Raw genomic sequence first — 21,123 nt, 5'->3', positions numbered from 1 at the left:
TCAGTCGGACTGGCCGCCTGGCTAAGATTTTGGCACCGCAAGAGCTGCTGCACGTGTACAAATCGCCACTGAATGGATTTCATCTGTTGCCCATCAGTCTAGCAGCTTTTGATGTGTAATTTTTTTTTTTTTTTTTCCCGTGTGTCTGTGGAAGGTAATAAAAGCCTTGAGCAGCAGTTGCACAATAAAGATTTGTCATGGGGATATCATCTCCGTCTTGCGCGTCTTACTGAGGGGAAGTAGTTCTGCAAATTCAAACGGTGTCTCCCGCGACTGCACCAACTGCACGTGCATGTGGAATGTTTCAGCCAGGTAACAGCATTTCAGAGATAGATGGTGATTTGCCTGTTCATTTGAAGCCTGAAGCTGGAAGCGTTTAGCAGTCTCTCACGTCTTGTAGGAAGCAAAGTCTTAGCTCTTTGGCAGTGGCATGCCAAGGTACAGAAAGTCTGTGTGGGCTGCTGCTAAAACTGTAGAAGATACTGTGTGCGAGGAGGCTACATGCATGCTTTCCAAGGGTGGATTCATCATGGTGCACTGTGTTGGAAGCATCGACCTCCTGTTGGACCTGGGTGTCCTGGTTACAGGAGTAGGGTGCCAGTTTAGCACTATGTGCATGTAAGCAAACTGTATTGTACCACCCTCTATGTCATTCCTGATGAACTGCCAACAATGGATCTACTTGCAGTAGCTGCCTACTGTACACCCAACACCTCAGGCTACAAAATGGCTATTAAATGAGAAAAGGGAGAAGAGGCAACCCTTCCCAGGCAGGGTAGTGTTTTTCTTTTTCTTCACCCAAATGACTCAGCCATGATAACTCCCCTGTGGGGAAGCACCAGCTCATTCCCACCCAGCCTGAGGGGTCATCTCTGCTAATGGGCCATAATGGACTCAATGGCACTAGCAGAATGGGCAGCTGCAGTGACTCAGACCATCAGAGACTCCCAAAATATCCCATGACTCACAGTATTGCATTCCTCCACTGTGAAACTCCCTGTCCTGGGGGAGGTACTGAGCATTCCCACCTGAACCTGAGCATATATATAATCTTTGGGTTTGGGGACTTTGGGCACCACCACTTGACAGATCCAAAGGAGGACCAAAACATCAACAGGACTGCGACCATTACTTCAACAGGACTGTGGCCATCACTCTGACCAGCAGGGTGCCAGTTTATGCTCTTGACTTTGTGGGTTAAAACCAGTTCTCTCTGTATCATTGTTTAGTAAATTGTAACTCCGACCTGTAATCTCTCTTGAGGCAGATGTGTGGGATTATTTTTCTCCTGCCGGTTTACATTTAAACCAGCATGCTGGGTGATTGCCATAGGTTTTAGAAGTCTCTGTCACCTGGTGGAATTTTATGTCTCGCCTCGCAGGCAAGGTTGTGGATACTTAGCTCCAAACCGAAGAGAGCCAAGGGTTATGAAACCCAGATCCACTGGAGAATTGTAGGATCCTAGACCAGCCCAGGTGTGAAGGGACTTTGAAAGATCATCTGGTGCAGCCTTCTGTGGGAAAGGGAGCCTAGATGAGATTATTTAGTGCCCTGTCCAATTGCATCTTGAAAACCTCCAGCAATGGGGACTGGTGCAACTTGTGCCCGTTGTCCCTTGTCTTCTCCATGTGGCTCCCTTGAAGTACTAGAATACTGTGAGGAGGTTCCCCCTGAGCCTAGGCAGGTGCCTAACATTTTGCAACTAATTCCTTTGTCGTTGCTAGCCTTCATGCAGCCCCTAGCTGCTTTTAGATGTTCCTCCACAGCTTTTGGATCATGCTGAGCCCATTTGTCCGAGTATTTAGGACTTAGGCTTATTCCCTGCTTCTGTAAGTATTCAGTGATATCTCTTGCCATCCCTCCGACTATGCCAATTGGTGTTTTAGGTCGCTTAAAGTATCACCGGAAAAGGTATCAGCAAAAGCAGGTTCTCCAGCCCTTTGAGCATCTTCATGGCCCTCCTTGGGACCCTCTCCAGTCTGTCCGCCTCTTTTTATTGACTTCTGGGGACCAGAACTGGACACAGAGTGTTGCCTGCAGGCATGGCCTCTGTGAGAAGAGGCCAGGGTCTGCTCTGCGCTAGACACAGCTAGTTTTCACCAGCTAGGCACCAGACTCCCTGAGAGGCAAAGCTGAGCAACTCAGCAAAGCTGGTGGCACCCCTGTGTAAGCATATTTAAGAAAGGGTGTAAAGCGCTGTCTGGGGCAGGTATTTCCCTGCTGCCCTCAGATCTGGCAGGTGGCTGTGTCCTGAAGGAACTTTTTCATCTTATTTTCTCCTCCTGTCCTCTTGAGGAGGGGTGGTGAGAGAGCAGCTGGTTGGGCCCCTGGCAGCCAGCCGAGGTCTGACATCATAAAGCCTAAAAGGCATATTCTTCCACGTAGAAGGTGACTGGTGGTTTAGAGATTTTAGGAGCAGGAAAATTAATTAGGGGCTGAATGTTGATTTGAGCGTAGGGCAGGTACCAATCCGTCTTCTATAACTGCAATTTCAGCAGCAGAGGACAGCTGAGAATCAGGCCCCAGTGATGCTGGTTTGGGTGTTGCTAAGATGGAGTTTATTTCCCCATAGCAGCTCTCACAGTGCCGTGTGTCACGAGAAAAAGGGAGGCTTCCTCGACCCTTCGTGTGGGGAGATTTACTCAGTCTTTAGTGTTTAATTTGTCTGCGTTTCAGGGAAGTTGAGACCATTGCGCCCGACCGGTCCGTCAGCATCCCGTTGGGGGAGATCCTTCACTGAGCAGTCCTACTGGATCAGAGGGTGGTTCTCCTGACTTAGGGAAACGCACCAACAGTGCAAGGGAGACCCCTCAGCAGGTCTTCCCCTTTACCCATTGTGTTACCTGCTGCTGGCGACTGGTAGCGTCTGCCAAGGATTCGCACTGGCAGTTTATGGAATAACACTCTTTATTAATATAAATAGTGACAGGTTAGTGTTCTAAGATTGTTGGTGATAGTGTCTGACTGCAAAAAATATATTTGAAGGAATATACAGACAAGCTCTAATCCCCAATAAAATGTTCAGCATGCATAGAGTATGATTCCTATCCAATAGGCATCTCTATGGGGGAGAAGACAGGTTCAGCCCATCAACTGATCCCAGCAGCTACCATGGATTCTTCCCTAACTTTTCCCCATTCTCGACTTATTTTTATACTATTTCTGTGTGTTTAGGTGGAGCTCGAGTGACTCTAGTCATACATACTTTTGTTACTGATTGGTGTAAAATTCTCTTGCTTTGCTTTTAAAGATACAGTCAAAAGGAATATAGAGGGCATGCCCAGTGAGGGGTGGTTGCACTTTGGAGGTGGGTAACTTTGGGATGGAGGTGTGCGTTAATATTATTTATTGGGCTTTAATGAAGCGAGTTCATCTAAGGAGAGAGATTTCACCACAGTTGCTGGCTCAGCAGTAAGACATCTTCCCCTATCTCCCCTGGTTGACAGGTGGCATGCGGTTTATCAGCTGCAAAGTACCATTGCGTTCCCTTCCCTGCAAGGATTTCTGCAGAGCCTGGCCTTCGCTCCGCTCCACCCTCCATTCCATCCCCCTTAGCAGGTGCGTGTGTATGGGGAATCATCGCGGAATAGGTTTCAAGTCATGCCAACTGCATTCCATCCAGGGAGCCGCAACTGTGATTTACCCTATAATTCCCGTACTGTTTTAACTCCTGTAAGGATGTTAATATAACTCCTAAGTTTCCTCTAATTGAATCCCCAGTTACCGGTCCACAGGGTCCCCAGTCATTTTCCCACACCGTGCTTTGCATTGGTAGCTAGAAAGGTGTTGATAACACACCAGCATTTTGGCTACTGCTGAGCAGTGTTGGCACAGCATCAGTGCCGTCTCTCCAACATTCTGCCCCAGCATCAGCAGGCTGGGGGTGGGGCAAGATCCTAGGAGGAGACACAACCAGGACAGCTGACCCAAACTGGCCAGAGGGATATTCCATACCATGTGACGTCAGCTCAGAAATAAAAGCAAAGTAAAGGAGGAGGAAAGGGGGGCATTTCTTATTTACAGTGTTTGCCTTCCGGAGAAACTGCTACGTGTGCGGAAGTCCTGCTTCCCGGGAAGTGGCTAGACAGTGCTCGCTGATCGAAACTAGACAATAAATTTGGGTTTTTTCCCTCTCCTTGTTCATGCACAAACTTTCACTTTTGCTTTAGTAAACTGCCTTATCTCAATCTGCAAGTTGTTTTTCATCTCTCCTGTCCAGCTGGGAAGGGAGAGAGATAGAGTTGTTTGGTGAACACCTGGCATCTAGCCGAGATAAACCCACACCAGTCCTTTTCGGTTCCTAATGTGGGCCGAGACAATGGCAGTTATATATCTTGCATGGTATAGTAATATTAGTTACTGAGTAGCAAGCTCCTGTGCGGGACATGGAGTTTGTCAGGTGCGCTGCTTATCTCTTTGTTTTGTTGAGTTTGAGAACATGTTAATACAAACAGTGGCTCTGTGCTTTGCTGTGACATTGATGTCTTTGTTGTGCTGGGGGAGCTATTTTCTGGGGACAATGAGGGAATCCCTCTCCCTATCTGGGATTGATGTAGATTGTTTTAGAATGCAGGCGGCCGCATTCCTCGTTCATCCTTATGTGAAGCTGTTGAATGCTATTAATACTAATAACTAATACTGTTGGCACACTATGGGGTTTGTGGAATCTGGTGTCATCCTGGTGTAAGACAAAACAAACTGTAGGTGAGGAGATACCGAAATGTGCCCTGAAGCGGCTGGTCGCTGGATGGCAGTGCGTGTGGAAGGATTTGGGCAGGTTCCTAGAGTGGTTATCACCTCCCGTTGCCTGGGACTCTACACCTAAACAGGTAATGCACCCTGGCAAACTGAGGCGTCACCTGACAGAAGGGTGCCTTGCCTAACCGGATGAAACCCAGCAGCTTCTCGCCCTGTACGGGGGCCTCTTGAGCCACAGTTCAGTGCTCTCAGAGGAGTGTGGCTGAGGCAGGGACCCAAACTGCATTTGAGGATGCTATGGCTGAGATAGGGACCCAAACAAAAACAACTACAGTAATTGCCCCCAGAAGTGACAAAGAAAAAGTGGATAAGGAGAGCCAAGGAGCGATCAGCAAGACTCACTCACCTTTTAGTAGTCCCATGTGGCCAGTGCAAAAGTCTGACGGAGGGTGGAGGTGAACAGTAGACCATCGTGGCCTGAATGAAGTAACGCCCCCACTGAGTGCTGCTGTACCGGACATGTTAGAGCTCCAATATGAACTGGAGTCGAAGGCAGCCAGGTGGTATGCTGCACTTGGCTTTGTCAATGCATTCTTCTCAATTCCTTTGGCAACAGAGTGCAGACCACGGTTTGCTCTCATGTGGCGGGGTGTCCAATACACCTGGAATCGAGTGCCCCGGGGATGGAAACGCAGCCCTACCACCTCTCATGGACTGATCCAAAGCGTACTGGAGAGGGGTGATGCCCCTGAACATCTACAATACGTTTGTGGCATCATTGTGTGGGGCAGTGAGGCAGAAGAAGTGTTTGAGAAGGGAAAAAAGAATAGTTCAGAATGTTCTGAAAGCTGGGTTTGCCATAAAGAAAAGCAAGGTCAGGGGACCTGCACAGGACATCCAATTCTTGGGCGTCAAAAGGCAGGATGGCCGCCGTCATGTGCCTATGGATGTGGTTAACAAGATAGCAACTATGTCTTTGCCAGCTAAGAAGATGGAAACACAGGCTTTCGTAAGCCGCCTGGGGTTTTGGAGAATGCATATTCCACATTATAGTCAGCTTGCGAGGCCCCCCTATCGAGTGACCCAGAAGAAGAACCATTTTGAATGTGGCCTTGAGCAACAACAGGCCTTTGGGCAGATCAAAGAGGAAATAGCTTGTGCGGTAGCTCTTGGGCCTGTTCAGACTGGGCCAGCCCTGCAAAATATACTCTACACTGCAGCTGGGTAGCATGGTATCACTTGGAGCTGCTGGCAAAGAACATCAAGAGAAACGCGAGGTTGACCATTAGGGTTTTGGAGCCGGGAATATTGCGGACCAGAAGGCCCACTACACTCCAACTGAAAAAGAAATATTAGCAGCGTATGAGGGGGTTTGAGCATCCTCAGAAGTTGTTGGGAAAGAAGGGTGTCTCCTCTTGGCACTGCAATTTCCTGTGCTACACTAGACGTTCAAAGGAAGCATCCCTTCGACATATCGTGCAAGCAGTGCTACATGGAATAAGTGAGTGGGTAGCACTGATCACACAACGAGCTCGCCTGGGGAAACCCAATTGCCCGAGAATCCCTGAAAGCAGGCAGAGATTTTGGAGCATTGATTTGGAAGGTCACTCGTGCTCAGGAAGGAAGCACCACCACATAATGAGTTATCAGAAGATGAAAGAGGCCATGCTCTCTTTTGTGATGGATCCTGCCTTGTGGTTGGGAACCATCAGAGGTGGAAAGCTGCTGTGTGGAGTCCCACACAACGAGTTGTTGAGGCCACTGAAGGAGAAGAAAAGTGGCTTGTACTGTGTCTCTATACTGACTCCTGGATGGTGGCTACAGCAATGGAAGAAGACCAATTGGCAGTGCAGGGGTAAACCCATCTGGGCTGCTGTGTTGTGGCAGGGCATCACTGCACGGATAGGAAACACGGCTCTGAAGGAACGTCACGTAGATGCTTAGATGTCCAAAAGCCACGCCCCTGAGGAACATCACAAAAATGAACAGCCAGATAAGGCTGCCAAAATTGAAATAGCTCAGGTAGACTTAGACTGGGAGCAGAAGTGTGAACTCTTTACAGCCCGATGGGCCCATGAAACATCAGGACATCTAGGAAAAGATGCAACCTACAGATGAGCTTGTGATCGAGGGGTCGGCCTGACCACGGAGGCTATCACACAGGTCACCCATGAATGCGAAACATGTGCTGCAATCAAGTGAGCCGCATGAGTAAAATCTCCTTGGAATAGATGGCCAAATTGGGTTTTAAATATCGTGATGAGGCCTGGCAAATTGACTATATTGGACCACTGCCATGAACACAGCAAGGCAAGAGCTTGCATACTCATCGTGGTAGAGGCAACTACTGGTTGGCGGGAAAAATACCCTGTAAACCATGCTATTGCTCAAAAATCTCTCTTGGGCCTTGAGAGACACATTTTGTGGTGACATGGTACCCCAGAAGGGATGGAATCAATGAGTCTCATTTATGAAATGGACCCATAAACTCTTAGGCAAAGCAACATGCATTGAGTGGATATATCACATCCCTTATCACCCACAGGCCTCTGGAAAGACTGAGAGGTATGATGGACTGCTGATGACTATGTCCAAGAGGGTTAGGCAATCGGGCATGGAAGCACTGGGATGCAAATTTAGCAGAAGCCACTTGGCTGGTTAACACCAGAGGATCTGCTAACCGCACTGGTCCTGCCCAAACAAACCCCCTACATACTGTGGGAAGAGATAAGGTCCCCATACTACACACAGGGAAGTGGCTAAGGAGGTCGGTGTGGAATTCTCCTCCCATGGGAGAAGGCAAACCCATTAAATGGGATTGTCTTTGCTCAAGGACCTGGGTGTACTTGGTGGGCAATGCAGAAGGATGGGGAGACCTGGTGTGTGCCTCAAGGAGATTCAACCTTGGGGGAAAAATAATGAGTGTAAATTGTATGTTGCAGGAAGTAAAGTATCAGGAGTGACATGAACCGAAGATGAGCGAATTTTACGAGGCGTGAGGAGAGTGCGATGATAGCCCAGGCAGGGCCGGTGTCGGTGCTGAACGATCGAGTGTGTCGCTTCTGTCCCGAGCACCCATCTTGATGGAATGGAGCCCAAGTCGCGGCCTGTTTTTTAAACATCTGGAGGGGTGGAGGAAGCCCACGAAATGGGAAGCTATCATCTGTCTTTGAAAAGGAAGTGGGACGGTAGTTAATGAAAATGTATACGTGTGTTGGGCATAAAGATGGTTTAAGCGTTGTAAGCGTTGGTAAGAAGGGATTTCAGTCATGACAAATAAATGCAGTGGAATAATTAGAAGACAGATATATGTATGTAAATATATAGATATATAGAATTCTGTGGGGTCTGAGTATGATGCAAATGGTGGGGAGTAAGGGGTGGAGATTGTACTGGGTGTGGCTGAGATGGAGTTCATTTTCCCCATAGCGGCCGTCAGTGCCATGCTTTGCATTTGTATCTAGAAAGGTGTTGATAACACATCAGTGTTTTGGCTACTGCTGGGCAGTGTTGGCACAGCATCAGCGCTGTCTCTCCAGCATTCTGCCCCCCATCAGAAGGCTGGGGGTGGGCAAGATCCTGGGAGGAGACACCACTAGACCAGGTGACCCAAACTGGCCAGAGGGCTATTCTATACCATATGACTTCAGCTCAGAAATAAAAGCTAAGTCAAGGAGGGGGAAGGGAGCACATTCGTTATTTACAGCGTTTGCCTTTCGGAGCAACCCCTACGCGTGCTGAAGCCCTGCTTCTTGGAAAGTGGTCGGACAGTGCTTGCTGATGGGAACCAGGGGATATAATATTTGTTTTTCCTGTTTGCTTTTTCGTGCAAAACCTTTCTCTTTTCCTTTAGTAAACTGCCTCATCTCACCCTGTGAGCTGTTTTCCATCTTATTTTCTCTCTGTGTCAAGCTGAGAAGGAGGAGTGATAGAGCGGCTCTGTGGGCACCTGGCATCCAGGCAAGGTCGACCCACCACGGATGCTTTTGATGCCGTCCAGGTGTTGGTAGGATAAGGACACTGATAATGCGGGTAAATAATTGGCTGCGGAGCTGGTGCTCGCAACAGCGTTCTGGGTTCTATGAGCATGGGACCCTGTTTTTGGATCAGCATCTGCTTGGGAGAGCGGGGCTCCACCTCACTAAGCGGGGCAAAGATATTTTTGCCAGTAGGATAGCTGGCCTCATTAGGAGGGCTTTAAACTAAAAGTGAGGGTGCGAGGAGGGAGAGGGAGAGAATAATCAGCAGCCCTGTGCGGGACCGATGGACAGGGTCAATGAGCAAAGGGCCGGGCAAGAGTTCCAGTACCTGGAAGTCCCCCTTAGAACCCAAAGGCGGTGGTGGATGGCATAGCTGCAAGTGTGCCCAGCAGAAAGATCTCCTTGGACAAGTAAGTTTTAAAAGAGGAGTTTGACAGGAAGCACGGACTCCGGGTACACGGACGGGAGTTCGATGCCAGGTATTGTACGCTGCCCCAGGCTGAGCGACGGCCTGCCTTCAGGCTGCACAAAAGGAAGGTAAGCCAGAATGTAACCTCGGGGTGACTGACATAAGTAACTCCTGAGATGAAGGAGACCGGATGCATTTCTGTGCTCGGGGTAGAAGGAAGAACACTCCCCCATCTCCCAAAGTGCCCCTACATAACAGACAGGATGCTCCTGGTTTGAAGACTGAAGAGCACATGAGGAAGGGACAGGACCCAGGACAAAGCCAACCATGCAAAGCTGACCTAACCACCTGCCCACGTTAGAACCAGTGCGACCAGAGAAGCACATCCAGGTATTAGTAATTGGAGATTTCCTCCTGAGAAACACCGAGACACCCATTTCCCACCCAGACGATTTCTCTAGAGAACTCTGCTGCCTACCAGGAGCTCCCATTCATGGTGTCACTGAGAGGCTGCCGAGGCTGGTGAACCCTACAGCTCATCATCTGCTCCTACTCTTCTCTGTAGGGTCTGATGAGGCAACTTAGAACCCTCCCAAGAGGTCTATTATGTCTGAAGGAGCGATGTTAAAAGGATGGGGAGCACAGGTGATGGTCTCCTCTTTTGGTGTCTGGTCTGAGGAAGGGGTCCAGGAAGGAGGAGACAGACCGAACAGCTGAATGCTGGGATGCGTAGCTGGCGCCATACTCAAGGTTTTGGCTTCTATGGTCATGGGTCTACCTTTAAGAAGCCAGGTCTGTCGGGAGCTGATGGGATTCACGCGACCAAGTGGGGCAAGATCGTCTTTGCCAGTTAGCTGGTTAGACTTACAAGGAGGGCTTTAAACGAGACTCAGCGGGCAAAGACAATGGAGTTTCGAGCAACAGAGAAGAGCCAGGGGCTGGTGGTGTGTTAGGAACCGAGAGGGGAATACTTGAGAACTGCTGCAAAGAAATTGGTGCTTGATCCTTGTCCAAAAATGTGACACAGTTAACAGCCCAACGGAAGTGCCTCTGTACCAATGCATGCAGTATGCATAAGAAAGAGGAGCTGGAAACCACTGTGCAGCCGGAAAGCTAACAGTGTAATCACTACAGTAAAAATATACTGGGACAACTCAATGACTGGAGCTCCGCAATCAGTGGCTATAAATGGGTCAGAAGGAAGGAGAGGCGGAGGTGACCCTCTATGTAAACCAAAATAAGAGGGATTTCCTGTACAGAGCTGTCTTTGAAAGACAGCGATGAACAGGTTGAGAGCTTATGGGTGAAAATTAGAGGCCAAGCTGTTGTGTTAAGAGTAAGAAATTTGGCAGAAAATAAAGCCCCTTGCGTTCCAGCTGGTCCTCAGAGGTCAGAGGGACTGGGTGGGGTTAGGCTTATTTTCCGATTACAACCAATTCAGCACTGCGAGTCTGGTTGCGTTCTCTAAGAACCTTTGCAAGTGCAGATTCAGGAACAGAGTGGTTTTTCTGAAGTTACAGAAATAGAGATTTGGAACTGCCATTGAGAAGTGCACGAGCTGTGGTAGAACTCTAATAACATTGTGCTAACCCATGCAATACTAATAACAATCGTATGCGGAAGCTTCCCAGGAAGTTGTCCCCACTTGGGAGGAGGGAGAAGAGAGCAGCCCAGCAATTGTCTCCAAGGTCTTTTGGGAATTCCTCATAACTAGGTGAAATTACTACCCTCCTTTTATACAGCCCAATCTTCTCCTCCTTGCGTATAGCATGATATAAGCAAAGAACTGAGCAATATAATCATATATGTGGTAGCAGTTTTTGGCCGTGGTGTCCTTGAAAGTTCTGGTCATATGGCTTTGTTCCATGCTGTGCCATTTGTCAGAGACAAAAGAGGACAATCCTCACTGCCACTGAACTCCTCCTTTGGCCAACTTGTCCTTTCTAGACATCATCTATGGGGATCTCCATCCATAAAGATAATGTTGAGCTAACATGGTGAAGGCCATAGAAATTATGCCTTAGGCCTTGGCCGGCTCTGGAGTCATCATCCCACCCAAGTTAACAAAGCAAATTTCGTGGTTGCTGTCTACTATAGGCTGCTGGATCAAGAGGATGAGGTCAATGTAAGAAATCAGGCAAGCAAGGCAGGAGATGAGCGTGGCAGAGTAACGGCCTTCTCTTCAGGTCGAGCTGAAGCACAAGGAGGATATGCATAGGTAGTAGAAGCAGGGACACGCATTCTGGAAGAATCTAAAGATGCTGCTCGGGTCTGTAGGGATGGGACCAGAAAAGCTAAGGCAAAGCTGGAGCTGAATTTGGCAGGGGATGTAAAGAATCATAAGATGGGCTTCCACAGCTGCGTTGGTCAGAAAGTAAGACTAAATAATGCGTAACAGCTCTCCTCCCTTGCTGATAAATAAGCCAGGAGGTCTAGTGGCCAGCAACATGGAGAAGGCTGTGGTACCCGGCGAGTCATTTTCCTCTGTTTTCACTGGCACGGTTACCAAACCTCTTGTGACTCTGAACCTCAAGGCAGGGACTTGGGGAACAAAGTCCTTTCCACCAAAGGAAACGATCTGTTCTGAGACCACCCGAGGAACCTGTGCATACACAAGTCCTGCACCTGGGCAGGCACAACCCCATGCACCAGTACGTGCTGGAGGTCGATCGGCTGGAAAGCAGCTCTGCAAAATAGGACAATGTGTCCTTGCCACAAAGGCGACCAAGGATATCCTTAGCCTGATGTAGAGGAAAGCAGAGTTTGTATATGTTACAAGACAGTTGTGTGGACCATTCAAGGTGCTCACTGTCCCCGGGACTGCAGGGCACCACAGACCACCCTTGGGCAGCTTTGAGGGCACTGCCTATTTTTCTAAAAGACTCCTATCCAGCTTAGCGCAAATCCTACTCTCTTGAGCCCTCAAGCCAGCAGTGCCGAACGCACGCTTTGTATTTTATTTGCTTCCAGGAGACGTGCAGCTTAGAAACGACTGCAATGGAAGTGGGGCTTTCAGCAAACAGTGTGGAGCAACTTCTGCCGGTTTTTCAAGATGTCCTGAGAAGTTAAGGCCAGGCCTGCCCTGCCCTGCCCTGCCCTGCTCAAAGCAGTCAATTGAGTGGAGGGAGCAGCACCAAAAAGGCACAGGCACCTTTGGGGTGGACTTGATGCGGTAACAAATAACAAGAGGTAGTACTTGTAGCTACTACAGCCTCTTCTGCGACCTCGTAGCCCGCCCTCAGGGTCGCAGCACTACACGGAGCAGATCCATCCGCGCCCCGCGGGCACCAGGTCGACGAGGGCCGACCCGCCAAGGGGGCGGGGAAAAGCGAAAAAGACAGGCGAGACAGCAAATCGAGACGCGGGCGACGATCCGTCGGCCCAATGGGCGCCGCGGAGGGCCCGGCTTAGTGGAGGAAGTGGCGGGGCGGACACGGGCGTTGTCCTTGGCTGACGCGAGTATCGGTGTGCTGGCCTCTCGCCCTGGTGGCGCCACTACTATCTTCGGAAAGTTCATCGGCAAGGCGTTTCTCTGGTATCGTCAGCGACGAGGACTGGGAGGTAGCCGCGGCTTTGCTCTGTGCGCGGTTCCTCTTCCCTTCCTCCCCCTCCTCGCGCGCTTGCGGGCATCTGAGCCGAGGACACCCGGTGCGGGGCACCCGGGCGCGCGGTAGGGCGTGCGGCGGCGCTGCTGCTGCGGGTGGGTGGGTGCAGGGACGCGGGACGGACCGGGCTTCTTCTGGGTTGTGGCGCTCTCTGCTGCACCATCCCGATAGTTTGTTCCGTGCCCCGCCCCCACCCCTCCGGCTGCCGCGGGCGTACTGGGTTGCTGGTGTTGTCCGGGCTCGCCTCGCATCCCACCCCCAGCGTGTCCTGTGCGCGCCTAGAGAAGGGCCTCCGACGGTAACTTGGTCTCAGTCTGTCTCCTAACAGCATCGATGAAGTTTCGCAGCTTATCTGTACTAGACTTTGGTTTTGAACCCCCAGACTGGATTATGAGGGCGAGGAATTACGTCTTTTTCTAGGATTAAAAAAAAAAAAAAAAAAATTAAGGAAAAAAAAAAGAAGTTTACAAAGTGATCATGCTGCAGGCTGCATTAGCTTTCCAGAACTCGTTTCTCTGGGGAAGTAAGACCGTGATAACAGCATGCTTGCAAGTGTCACGGGTGTTGGCACTGGAAACTAGAGTGAGCTGCTTAGACCGGGGGAAAAACAATGCAGTCGTTGCCTATGCAATGTTAACTTTAAGGTAGTATCCCATATGATTTAGTTATTAAAATGCTGAAAGTTATCAGTTAGGGATTCCTTCTGCTTTTGAAGGTAGGGTTTGCATGCAGTATGGAAGACAGACTCGTCCTATGCACTCGCAGGCTTCCTGTCATTATGCGTGTGTTTGATACTTGAGCCCCCTGTCCTGTGGGAAATGAATGGCCGCTGCTCTTCCACTTCACTGAACTCTTTGCCGATTCGGTTAAGCCATTTGTCTCCAGTCTCTGCGTGGACCACATCCAATAGAAAAACTGCTTAGGAAAGAATCAGCCCGAACTAAAACATGCTGGAGGTTGTTAATTGCAAGTAGTGGCCTGTCTCCTTCCCCCATGGTCTTGCATGACGAATCCCACTTCTGGAGGGGGCTCTGTAAATATACTGTATTTTGGGTATAGAAAGCATAATAATCAATGTTCTGGCTTGTGTTTGGGGTATCTGGTAATCTGCTTCTGTAGGAGTTCAGTGGGGCAGATGGGTTTGCATAAGCTATTACCTTTCTCTGAAGCCGGTTATGTTTTAACTGTTTGCTCTTCCTCCAGTGCCGTGCATTCCATGATCGTTCGCCCCTAGACGGGCACTTTTCCTAGTCATGCCTAAGGAGCCAATTATTGAGTTGTCTGAAGCAGGAGATTCTGGTGAATCTGTAAGTACTGTGGGAGTTTTCTTTATGCTAAACTGTACCTGTAGGTAGTGCCTCATTTACTAGACTCTTTCCCATCCCCCCTTTCCCCCTTGATAGGGCACAGTAGGCTACTTTGGGTTTTCTGGCGCTATCATCTCTTGCCTCTAGCTTGTAATGGAGTTGAGCTTTTTGACTAAAAGCAGTGCTATAAAGCAGTGCTGGTCCCTGGGTATGTACTTCTGGTGCAAAATGCAGTGTTGTTTTGGAGTGCAGTCAGGTGCCTATCGTTGTGGTTTAGAGTCAGAGTAGTAGTACTCCTAACATGGAGAGGAGGGCTTGGGGTTTTTGGCAGGTCAGGGGCAAGGAAGGGCAAAGCTGGTTGAGAGGTGCTGGATGTTTTGCTTTAAGCTATGAAAGCCATGTTCAAAGACTTTGTAAACCCATGCAAAAGGCGGCCTCAAGTTTATTTTCCAGCAGGATTGGTTATGTTGCCTGAAGACACAATGGGGGCTTTAACCCGGAGACAGTGTCAGCTTCTGTGGCTGTTTTGTAGTCCTTTGCTGTCTAGCTTTGGAAAAATTGCCTAGCTCTCTTTTGCCCCTATAGCGTGCATAATTGGTCTTTGTAGCTTTGCTTGGAAAGCTTTAGTTGCCGGAGGTTGGACGGACATTAATTTGATATGCAGTGGTTGAACTGCTAGGAATTGGCTAGCTGCATTCTCTGGGTGGTTCTCTGCTCTCGTTCCTTCCTTTCCTGCCCTCTCCCGTCTTTATGTGTTCCTTTATTCATTTTATTTTACTTATTTATGGGTTTGTACTTCCTTCTCCAGCTTCTTGGGCATGTAATGATTGTTGGCGAGATGTGTGTTGCTCACCTGGGCCTGACCAATGGATTCCGGATGGTTGTGGATGAAGGGCCCGAGGGTGGGCAGTCTGTCTATCGCATACATCTACCCGTTCTGGGTGGCCGTCAGTCGGACTGGCCGCCTGGCTAAGATTTTGGCACCGCAAGAGCTGCTGCACGTGTACAAATCGCCACTGAATGGATTTCATCTGTTGCCCATCAGTCTAGCAGCTTTTGATGTGTAATTTTTTTTTTTTTTTTTGCCGTGTGTCTGTGGAAGGTAATAAAAGCCTTGAGCAGCAGTTGCACAATAAAGATTTGTCATGGGGATATCATCTCCGTCTTGCGCGTCTTACTGAGGGGAAGTAGTTCTGCAAATTCAAACGGTGTCTCCCGCGACTGCACCAACTGCACGTGCATGTGGAATGTTTCAGCCAGGTAACAGCATTTCAGAGATAGATGGTGATTTGCCTGTTCATTTGAAGCCTGAAGCTGGAAGCGTTTAGCAGTCTCTCACGTCTTGTAGGAAGCAAAGTCTTAGCTCTTTGGCAGTGGCATGCCAAGGTACAGAAAGTCTGTGTGGGCTGCTGCTAAAACTGTAGAAGATACTGTGTGCGAGGAGGCTACATGCATGCTTTCCAAGGGTGGATTCATCATGGTGCACTGTGTTGGAAGCATCGACCTCCTGTTGGACCTGGGTGTCCTGGTTACAGGAGTAGGGTGCCAGTTTAGCACTATGTGCATGTAAGCAAACTGTATTGTACCACCCTCTATGTCATTCCTGATGAACTGCCAACAATGGATCTACTTGCAGTAGCTGCCTACTGTACACCCAACACCTCAGGCTACAAAATGGCTATTAAATGAGAAAAGGGAGAAGAGGCAACCCTTCCCAGGCAGGGTAGTGTTTTTCTTTTTCTTCACCCAAATGACTCAGCCATGATAACTCCCCTGTGGGGAAGCACCAGCTCATTCCCACCCAGCCTGAGGGGTCATCTCTGCTAATGGGCCATAATGGACTCAATGGCACTAGCAGAATGGGCAGCTGCAGTGACTCAGACCATCAGAGACTCCCAAAATATCCCATGACTCACAGTATTGCATTCCTCCACTGTGAAACTCCCTGTCCTGGGGGAGGTACTGAGCATTCCCACCTGAACCTGAGCATATATATAATCTTTGGGTTTGGGGACTTTGGGCACCACCACTTGACAGATCCAAAGGAGGACCAAAACATCAACAGGACTGCGACCATTACTTCAACAGGACTGTGGCCATCACTCTGACCAGCAGGGTGCCAGTTTATGCTCTTGACTTTGTGGGTTAAAACCAGTTCTCTCTGTATCATTGTTTAGTAAATTGTAACTCCGACCTGTAATCTCTCTTGAGGCAGATGTGTGGGATTATTTTTCTCCTGCCGGTTTACATTTAAACCAGCATGCTGGGTGATTGCCATAGGTTTTAGAAGTCTCTGTCACCTGGTGGAATTTTATGTCTCGCCTCGCAGGCAAGGTTGTGGATACTTAGCTCCAAACCGAAGAGAGCCAAGGGTTATGAAACCCAGATCCACTGGAGAATTGTAGGATCCTAGACCAGCCCAGGTGTGAAGGGACTTTGAAAGATCATCTGGTGCAGCCTTCTGTGGGAAAGGGAGCCTAGATGAGATTATTTAGTGCCCTGTCCAATTGCATCTTGAAAACCTCCAGCAATGGGGACTGGTGCAACTTGTGCCCGTTGTCCCTTGTCTTCTCCATGTGGCTCCCTTGAAGTACTAGAATACTGTGAGGAGGTTCCCCCTGAGCCTAGGCAGGTGCCTAACATTTTGCAACTAATTCCTTTGTCGTTGCTAGCCTTCATGCAGCCCCTAGCTGCTTTTAGATGTTCCTCCACAGCTTTTGGATCATGCTGAGCCCATTTGTCCGAGTATTTAGGACTTAGGCTTATTCCCTGCTTCTGTAAGTATTCAGTGATATCTCTTGCCATCCCTCCGACTATGCCAATTGGTGTTTTAGGTCGCTTAAAGTATCACCGGAAAAGGTATCAGCAAAAGCAGGTTCTCCAGCCCTTTGAGCATCTTCATGGCCCTCCTTGGGACCCTCTCCAGTCTGTCCGCCTCTTTTTATTGACTTCTGGGGACCAGAACTGGACACAGAGTGTTGCCTGCAGGCATGGCCTCTGTGAGAAGAGGCCAGGGTCTGCTCTGCGCTAGACACAGCTAGTTTTCACCAGCTAGGCACCAGACTCCCTGAGAGGCAAAGCTGAGCAACTCAGCAAAGCTGGTGGCACCCCTGTGTAAGCATATTTAAGAAAGGGTGTAAAGCACTGTCTGGGGCAGGTATTTCCCTGCTGCCCTCAGATCTGGCAGGTGGCTGTGTCCTGAAGGAACTTTTTCATCTTATTTTCTCCTCCTGTCCTCTTGAGGAGGGGTGGTGAGAGAGCAGCTGGTTGGGCCCCTGGCAGCCAGCCGAGGTCTGACATCATAAAGCCTAAAAGGCATATTCTTCCACGTAGAAGGTGACTGGTGGTTTAGAGATTTTAGGAGCAGGAAAATTAATTAGGGGCTGAATGTTGATTTGAGCGTAGGGCAGGTACCAATCCGTCTTCTATAACTGCAATTTCAGCAGCAGAGGACAGCTGAGAATCAGGCCCCAGTGATGCTGGTTTGGGTGTTGCTAAGATGGAGTTTATTTCCCCATAGCAGCTCTCACAGTGCCGTGTGTCACGAGAAAAAGGGAGGCTTCCTCGACCCTTCGTGTGGGGAGATTTACTCAGTCTTTAGTGTTTAATTTGTCTGCGTTTCAGGAAAGTTGAGACCATTGCGCCCGACCGGTCCGTCAGCATCCCGTTGGGGGAGATCCTTCACTGAGCAGTCCTACTGGATCAGAGGGTGGTTCTCCTGACTTAGGGAAACGCACCAACAGTGCAAGGGAGACCCCTCAGCAGGTCTTCCCCTTTACCCATTGTGTTACCTGCTGCTGGCGACTGGTAGCGTCTGCCAAGGATTCACACTGGCAGTTTATGGAATAACACTCTTTATTAATATAAATAGTGACAGGTTAGTGTTCTAAGATTGTTGGTGATAGTGTCTGACTGCAAAAAATATATTTGAAGGAATATACAGACAAGCTCTAATCCCCAATAAAATGTTCAGCATGCATAGAGTATGATTCCTATCCAATAGGCATCTCTATGGGGGAGAAGACAGGTTCAGCCCATCAACTGATCCCAGCAGCTACCATGGATTCTTCCCTAACTTTTCCCCATTCTCGACTTATTTTTATACTATTTCTGTGTGTTTAGGTGGAGCTCGAGTGACTCTAGTCATACATACTTTTGTTACTGATTGGTGTAAAATTCTCTTGCTTTGCTTTTAAAGATACAGTCAAAAGGAATATAGAGGGCATGCCCAGTGAGGGGTGGTTGCACTTTGGAGGTGGGTAACTTTGGGATGGAGGTGTGCGTTAATATTATTTATTGGGCTTTAATGAAGCGAGTTCATCTAAGGAGAGAGATTTCACCACAGTTGCTGGCTCAGCAGTAAGACATCTTCCCCTATCTCCCCTGGTTGACAGGTGGCATGCGGTTTATCAGCTGCAAAGTACCATTGCGTTCCCTTCCCTGCAAGGATTTCTGCAGAGCCTGGCCTTCGCTCCGCTCCACCCTCCATTCCATCCCCCTTAGCAGGTGCGTGTGTATGGGGAATCATCGCGGAATAGGTTTCAAGTCATGCCAACTGCATTCCATCCAGGGAGCCGCAACTGTGATTTACCCTATAATTCCCGTACTGTTTTAACTCCTGTAAGGATGTTAATATAACTCCTAAGTTTCCTCTAATTGAATCCCCAGTTACCGGTCCACAGGGTCCCCAGTCATTTTCCCACACCGTGCTTTGCATTGGTAGCTAGAAAGGTGTTGATAACACACCAGCATTTTGGCTACTGCTGAGCAGTGTTGGCACAGCATCAGTGCCGTCTCTCCAACATTCTGCCCCAGCATCAGCAGGCTGGGGGTGGGGCAAGATCCTAGGAGGAGACACAACCAGGACAGCTGACCCAAACTGGCCAGAGGGATATTCCATACCATGTGACGTCAGCTCAGAAATAAAAGCAAAGTAAAGGAGGAGGAAAGGGGGGCATTTCTTATTTACAGTGTTTGCCTTCCGGAGAAACTGCTACGTGTGCGGAAGTCCTGCTTCCCGGGAAGTGGCTAGACAGTGCTCGCTGATCGAAACTAGACAATAAATTTGGGTTTTTTCCCTCTCCTTGTTCATGCACAAACTTTCACTTTTGCTTTAGTAAACTGCCTTATCTCAATCTGCAAGTTGTTTTTCATCTCTCCTGTCCAGCTGGGAAGGGAGAGAGATAGAGTTGTTTGGTGAACACCTGGCATCTAGCCGAGATAAACCCACACCAGTCCTTTTCGGTTCCTAATGTGGGCCGAGACAATGGCAGTTATATATCTTGCATGGTATAGTAATATTAGTTACTGAGTAGCAAGCTCTTGTGCGGGACATGGAGTTTGTCAGGTGCGCTGCTTATCACAAACAGTGGCTCTGTGCTTTGCTGTGACATTGATGTCTTTGTTGTGCTGGGGGAGCTATTTTCTGGGGACAATGAGGGAATCCCTCTCCCTATCTGGGATTGATGTAGATTGTTTTAGAATGCAGGCGGCCGCATTCCTCGTTCATCCTTATGTGAAGCTGTTGAATGCTATTAATACTAATAACTAATACTGTTGGCACACTATGGGGTTTGTGGAATCTGGTGTCATCCTGGTGTAAGACAAAACAAACTGTAGGTGAGGAGATACCGAAACGTGCCCTGAAGCGGCTGGTCGCTGGATGGCAGTGCGTGTGGAAGGATTTGGGCAGGTTCCTAGAGTGGTTATCACCTCCCGTTGCCTGGGACTCTACACCTAAACAGGTAATGCACCCTGGCAAACTGAGGCGTCACCTGACAGAAGGGTGCCTTGCCTAACCGGATGAAACCCAGCAGCTTCTCGCCCTGTACGGGGGCCTCTTGAGCCACAGTTCAGTGCTCTCAGAGGAGTGTGGCTGAGGCAGGGACCCAAACTGCATTTGAGGATGCTATGGCTGAGATAGGGACCCAAACAAAAACAACTACAGTAATTGCCCCCAGAAGTGACAAAGAAAAAGTGGATAAGGAGAGCCAAGGAGCGATCAGCAAGACTCACTCACCTTTTAGTAGTCCCATGTGGCCAGTGCAAAAGTCTGACGGAGGGTGGAGGTGAACAGTAGACCATCGTGGCCTGAATGAAGTAACGCCCCCACTGAGTGCTGCTGTACCGGACATGTTAGAGCTCCAATATGAACTGGAGTCGAAGGCAGCCAGGTGGTATGCTGCACTTGGCTTTGTCAATGCATTCTTCTCAATTCCTTTGGCAACAGAGTGCAGACCACGGTTTGCTCTCATGTGGCGGGGTGTCCAATACACCTGGAATCGAGTGCCCCGGGGATGGAAACGCAGCCCTACCACCTCTCATGGACTGATCCAAAGCGTACTGGAGAGGGGTGATGCCCCTGAACATCTACAATACGTTTGTGGCATCATTGTGTGGGGCAGTGAGGCAGAAGAAGTGTTTGAGAAGGGAAAAAAGAATAGTTCAGAATGTTCTGAAAGCTGGGTTTGCCATAAAGAAAAGCAAGGTCAGGGGACCTGCACAGGACATCCAATTCTTGGGCGTCAAAAGGCAGGATGGCCGCCGTCATGTGCCTATGGATGTGGTTAACAAGATAGCAACTATGTCTTTGCCAGCTAAGAAGATGGAAACACAGGCTTTCGTAAGCCGCCTGGGGTTTTGGAGAATGCATATTCCACATTATAGTCAGCTTGCGAGGCCCCCCTATCGAGTGACCCAGAAGAAGAACCATTTTGAATGTGGCCTTGAGCAACAACAGGCCTTTGGGCAGATCAAAGAGGAAATAGCTTGTGCGGTAGCTCTTGGGCCTGTTCAGACTGGGCCAGCCCTGCAAAATATACTCTACACTGCAGCTGGGTAGCATGGTATCACTTGGAGCTGCTGGCAAAGAACATCAAGAGAAACGCGAGGTTGACCATTAGGGTTTTGGAGCCGGGAATATTGCGGACCAGAAGGCCCACTACACTCCAACTGAAAAAGAAATATTAGCAGCGTATGAGGGGGTTTGAGCATCCTCAGAAGTTGTTGGGAAAGAAGGGTGTCTCCTCTTGGCACTGCAATTTCCTGTGCTACACTAGACGTTCAAAGGAAGCATCCCTTCGACATATCGTGCAAGCAGTGCTACATGGAATAAGTGAGTGGGT

General features: G+C 49.1%; 2 long non-coding RNA genes across 4 annotated transcripts in view; both read left to right on the top strand.

Moving 5' to 3' along the window:
- Positions 1 to 297: 297 nt before the first annotated feature.
- On the top strand, positions 298 to 14,949 carry LOC310922157. Its single transcript, XR_014592309.1, has 6 exons — positions 298 to 312; positions 3,447 to 3,558; positions 7,641 to 8,730; positions 12,058 to 12,648; positions 13,896 to 13,999; positions 14,808 to 14,949. It is a non-coding gene; the product is annotated as an uncharacterized lncRNA (long non-coding RNA).
- A 295-nt stretch (positions 14,950 to 15,244) lies between these two features.
- The window catches only part of LOC310922158, a 29,553-nt gene continuing 23,674 nt past the window's right edge, over positions 15,245 to 21,123 (top strand). For all 3 annotated transcript variants that reach the window (XR_014592310.1, XR_014592311.1, XR_014592313.1), the window contains exons 1-2: positions 15,245 to 15,259; positions 18,394 to 18,505. This is a non-coding gene — a long non-coding RNA (uncharacterized lncRNA). The remainder of the gene's footprint in view (positions 15,260 to 18,393; positions 18,506 to 21,123) is intronic.

The sequence above is a fragment of the Zosterops lateralis genome (genome assembly GCF_965231275.1).
Source record: "Zosterops lateralis genome assembly, chromosome: W".
Taxonomy (NCBI): domain Eukaryota; kingdom Metazoa; phylum Chordata; class Aves; order Passeriformes; family Zosteropidae; genus Zosterops; species Zosterops lateralis.
This window is presented reverse-complemented; position numbering and strand designations above follow the sequence as displayed.